Here is a 6,000-nt window from a genome sequence, read left to right as displayed (position 1 = left end):
AAATGTAGTTGTTTGGTCACAATACCCAGCAATATGTTTGGAGGAGAAAAGGTGAGGCCTTAAATCCCAGTAACACCATCCCTACCGTCAAACATGGTGGTGGTAGTATTATGCTCTGGGCCTGTTTTGCTGCCAATGGAACTGGTGCTTTAAATGGAACAATGAAAAAGGAGGATTACCTCCAAATTCTTCAGGACAACCTGAAATCATCAGCCCGGAGGTTGGGTCTTGGGCGCAGTTGGGTGTTCCAGCAGGACAATGACCCCAAACACACGTCAAAAGTGGTAAAGGAATGGCTAAATCAGGCTAGAATTAAGGTTTTAGCATGACCTTCCCAAAGTCCTGACTTAAACGTGTGGACAATGCTGAAGAAACAAGTTCATGTCAGAAAGCCAACAAATTTAGCTGACTGCACCAATTTTGTCAAGAGGAGTGGTCAAAAATTCAACCAGAAGCTTGTGGATGGCTACCAAAAGCGCCTTATTGTAGTGAAACTTGCCAAGGGACATGTAAGCAAATATTAACATTGCTGTATGTATACTTTTGACCCAGCAGATTTGCTCACATTTTCAGTATAACCATAATAAATTCATAAAAAAACCAAACTTCATGAATGTTTTTTGAGACCAACAAGTATGTGCTCCAATCACTCTATCACAAAAAAATAAGAGTTGTAGAAGTTATTGGAAACTCAAGACAGCCATGACATTATGTTCTTTACAAGTGTATGTAAACTTTTGATCGCGACTGTATATATATATATATATATATATATATATATATATATATATATATTAGTGTTGTCCCGATACCAATATTTTGGTACCAGTATGCAACCCTCCTATAGGAATAGAGCAACTCACATTGGCTCCATTAGTAGTTGATTTTTGCTAATGTTTATTTATGATTTAGAATGCATAAAAGAAAACATCTTGTCTTACATAAGGCTTGTGAATGATAGGCAAAATTCCTTAAAAAGTGCAGTTGCCCTTTAAAGTATCAGTAGAGTGGAAAACAAATTGACTTTATATGCTCAATTGTGTTTCATGTGTCCATAAAACCATCCATCCATCCATCCATTTTCTACCGCTTATTCCCTTCGGGGTCGCGGGGGGCGCTGGAGCCTATCTCAGCTACAATCGGGCGGAAGGCGGGGTACACCCTGGACAAGTCGCCACCTCATCGCAGGGCCAACACAGATAGACAGACAACATTCACACTCTCTTTCACACACTAGGGCCAATTTAGTGTTGCCAATCAACCTATCCCCAGGTGCATGTTTTTGGAAGTGGGAGGAAGCCGGAGTACCCGGAGAGAACCCACGCAGTCACGGGGAGAACATGCAAACTCCACACAGAAAGATCCCGAGCCCGGGGTTGAACCCAAGACTACTCAGGACCTTCGTATTGTGAGGCAGACGCACTAACCATGTCCAATTTAATTTACAATCCGCAAAGTATGTGAAAACACCATTTAAACATCACAAAATGCCACAAATTCAGTCAGCCATTTTGAATATTCTGCTCCGAACAACTTCGGTCATCTCCTGACGTCACTGGAGTAACGCTTCTGCACTCTGACCATATTATCAAACCAGTCTTACTGGAAATACGCACAAATTAGAGCGCTTTCTACCATTCACAATCCTTATGTAAGACATGAACAAACATGTTTTTTTGGTGTTTTTATGCATTCTAAGTCGTAAATAAATACATATGTCTGTCAATGGAGGCTCTCTATTCCGCCCACAAAACCCTCTAAGTAACCATCCAAAACCCGCCAACAAAACTCCATACACATATCGTGACCTGAATATTAACCAAATACTAGCTATGTTGTTATTATAAGCGCTAACGCAGACAAACTATTTTTTAGCGGCGCAATGATACAAATAGTAGCCCTCTGCTGCTTTTACTGTTGCTCCCGATTCATCGTGTCTCGGCTCGTCAAAGTTATTCTAGATTACAAATCATGTCTCTCATCAGGACAATAGCCATTTAAGCCATAATTCTAGAAGTTGCTCATCTGTGACATTCAATTCATACTCGGAGATGAAGACAAACTCATACAACCGAAGACGGTGTCTGCAGGGAGACTTTTCCTTGTTAACCCTTTGAGTGGATCATGAATAATTCTTCATATAAACGGGACGACATGGACATCCTATCAGTTGTCATCGAAGTAAGAGCAGACATTGTACAGTAAGTTATTGTGTGCTTTATAAATAAAGTTGATTTGATTTGATTTGATTGTTTTATTATGATTGTGGTTTGTATTTGTTGTTTAGCCCTTAGCAATCTATTTATTTATTTATATATATTTTTATTATTTTATATATATATTTATATATTATTTATATATATATATATTTATTTATTTATATATGCACCTTATTGCTTTTTTATCCTGCACTACCATGAGCTTATGTAACGAAATTTCGTTCTTATCTGTGCTGTAAAGTTCAAATTTGAATGACAATAAAAAGGAAGTCTAAGTCTTAGCAATACATGGTGCTTAGTCTCAGGGCATTCAATCGATCGCAACTGGACTGTTTGGTTTGTCTTAGAAGACGTTTCCACTCTCATCTGAGTAGACTTCATCAGTTCATGCTCATAGACTTAGGTTGGTTAGATCTAATCTAGCGGGTGGTGCCAAAACCTCAGTAGGCTTCATCAGTTCATGCTCATAGACTTAGGTTGGTCAGGTCTAGTCTTTGACTTAGATTGGTCAAATCTAGTCTAGTGGGTAGTGCTAAAACTTCAGTAGGCTTCATCAGTTCATGCTCATAGACTTAGATTGGTCAGATCTAGCTAGTCCAGCGGTTGGTGCCAAAACCCCAAATATTTATACTCCAAAACTGGGAGGGTGTGCCTGGATAAGGATGGTTTCGTAGTAAGAAAAACAACTGCTTTGATGCAAACAAACAATCCTACTGTCAAAGCCAACGACAGTCGTTGAAGTGTAATTTCCCCTAGTTAGCATGGATGTATTGTGTGGCAGAACCATCGCTGTGGATCGACAACTACTACTACCAAAATAGTCGGAATGCCCCACGTAAGCATTCCATTCAGTTGTCGCACAGAAAAAAACATTTTGGTCACCTTTTGTGACCAGAATGTTTCTAACTCCTGTTATTTGTTGGAGGCTAAATCGCAGAGTCTTTTAGGAATGGTTTGAAAGGACAGTGTTGTATGTGGGAGACAGATGGTGTTGCAGACCACATCCTCTGTTCAGGGATGTTTTTTCAACCTAAACACAGATGACTTCCCTCACTCCTCTTTTGTACCGTCTGTCTTCCCTGTCCAGAATCTGTACATGTTTGTCCTCAAAGGAGTGATGTTTCTCCCTGAGGTGCAAGTAGACAGCTGAGTCCTGGTCTGAAGAGTTTGCCCGTCTATGCTGTGCCATGCGTCAGCTTAGTGGTTGTTTTGTCTCCCCAATATATGAATCAGTGCATTCATCACTACACTGGATAGCATACACCAGATTGTTTTTGTGGGTATGGGGTGTCCGGTCTTTAGGATGCACCAGTCTCTGTCTCAGGGTGTGTCCTGGTTTGAAGTGTACTGGGATGTTGTGTTGGTTAAACATTATTCTGAGTTCTGAGACCTGATACATATGGAATGACAACATTTTTGCGTCTGTCACCTTTTTCCTCCTCATCCACTCTGTTCATGTTATTTCTGGAACTGGATGCACTTTTCACAAAGGACCAGCTAGGGTAACCACAGGTTTTGAGGGCTTCCCTCAAATGCCTATGCTCTTTGTCTTTGGCCTGTAGGAACATTGTCAGCTCTGTGTTGTAGGGTTCTGATAACGCCCAGTTTGTGTTCCAGTGGGTGGTGTGAGTCAAAAGGTAGGTATTGATCGGTATGTGTGGGTTTTCGGACATCACAGTCCAAAAAAGGCAACTTTCTGTCTTTGACATCCTCACGTGTGAACTTGATGTTTTTGTCCACTGACTTCATGTGCTCGGTGAAAGCTTGCACTTCTTGGTATCTGATTTTCACCCATGTGTCATCCAAATATCTGTATCAATGACTTGGTACTGTTCTCTTAAAAGGGCTCAGAGCTCTCTTTTCCATGTCCTCCGTGTAAAGGTTTGCTACTATTGGGGATACAGGTGATCCCATTGCATAACCATGTTTTATTCTATGGAAGTATGTCGTGTTAGGGCAAAGTTCCAGCAAAAGGCAAATCTGTTCTGGGTTCAGTGTAGATCTATCCTGTAAGGTGTGATCACCTAGTAGACGTTGCCTCACCACATCTACTGCATCTTGGGTTGGAATACAGGTGAACAGGGAGGTGACGTCAAATGAAACTACAGTTAAATTTTTGTCCAGTTTTAGGTCTCTGATCTTCGCTACAAAGTCAATAGAGTTTTGGACATGATGTGGAGTTTTGCCGACCAAAAGGTGCTAAGAGGTTGACCACATACTTATCAATATTGTATGTCACAGAGTTAATGCTGCTGACAGTGGGTGTGAGGGGAGCCCCATCTTTGTGTATTTTTGGGAAGGCCATAAATGCCAGGGATGGTTTGTTGTGGGTTTAGTCGCTAATGCTTAGTGTTTCACTAAAGTTGGATCTGTTTAGCAGAGTCTCTAAAACTTGGAGATTACCCTCCTTATATTCAGGATCAACAATATAAGTTTCTGGGTCATAATTTTTCCCAAAGTAATCGATGTTGGCTCTCAAAAAGTCTGCATGATTTGCATTCTTGTTGGTGATGAAGGGATCTGCGGTTCCTACCTCTAAGTCACATGACTGGCTTCTTCATAATCTCTCAAAATGACTCGAGAATCACCATGAGATTTATACTATTTTGATCATATCTATTTATTCGTCTTTTGCTGTCATAAATCAGATATATACCGTATTTTTCGGAGTATAAGTCGCACCTGCCGAAAATGCATAATAAAAAAAGAAAAACACATATATAAGTCGCACTGGAGCCCGGCCAAACTATAAAAAAAACTACGACTTATAGTTCGAAAAATACGGTATATGGTAATAGCTTCAATTTAGAGGCAACTTATTTTTCCACTCTACTGGTACTTTAATATTTGCAAACCTTTAGTATAGGGTTGTACGGTATACCGGTACTAGTATAATATCGCGGTACTAATTAATCAAAAATAGTACTATACTCTGTTTGAAAAGTACCAGTTCACAATTTATTTATTTGTTTTTTAACGGGCTTGACGGCGCGCCATCACGTTGCTGGTTTTACGAGTAGAAGAGCATGTTGGGCAGCGCACACACACGCAGTACTTACAAGCAGACACAGTGTGTAGACAGAAAAGGGAGAATGGACGCATTTTGGCCTAAAAACGAACAATAAAGGTGAAGTTATAACACTAAAACACCCTCAGGAAGAGGTGCTTTAAGACATGGCTAGCTAGCTAGCGGCTAATGTCCATCCACAGTCAGAAGTGTTTTAGCTACTTCTAAATCACTAATTTTTGCCTCCATGGCGACAAATAAGGTAGGTTTCTTACAAGTATTATTATCACTGCAGCACATGGAATATTTAAACATGCTTCACTACACACCGAAGGAGATACAATAGCTCTTTGGCGTCACCGCTAACAAATGCTAGCACGCCTGAATGTAAACAAATGCCATGGGTGGATCTACACCTAACATCCACTGTAATGATACCAAGTACAAGAGTGTATCTAGTCGATACTACTATGACTACATCTATATTTCTTATCGTCACAAAATTCATATTATGTTTATAAACTCAGGAAATATGTCCCTGGACACATGAGGACTTTGAATATGACCAATGTATGATCCTGTAACTACTTGGTATTGGATCGATACCTAAATTTGTGGTATCATCCATAACTAATGTAAAGTATCAAACAAAAGAAGAATAAGTGATTATTACATTTTAACAGATGTGTAGATAGAACATGTTAAAACAGAAAATAAGCAGATATTAACAGTAAATGAACAAGTGGATTACAATCAATGTTTACAGCTTCCATC

At 39.8% G+C, this 6,000-nt stretch overlaps 1 pseudogene; it reads right to left on the bottom strand.

The window, feature by feature from the left end:
• The window catches only part of LOC133615726 (ral guanine nucleotide dissociation stimulator-like 1), a 52,903-nt pseudogene that overhangs the window by 3,960 nt on the left and 42,943 nt on the right, over nt 1-6,000 (bottom strand).

Source organism: Nerophis lumbriciformis, linkage group LG22 (genome assembly GCF_033978685.3).
Source record: "Nerophis lumbriciformis linkage group LG22, RoL_Nlum_v2.1, whole genome shotgun sequence".
NCBI lineage: Eukaryota > Metazoa > Chordata > Actinopteri > Syngnathiformes > Syngnathidae > Nerophis > Nerophis lumbriciformis.
Note: the sequence above shows the minus strand (reverse complement) of the source record. Positions and strands in the feature narration are given on the sequence as shown.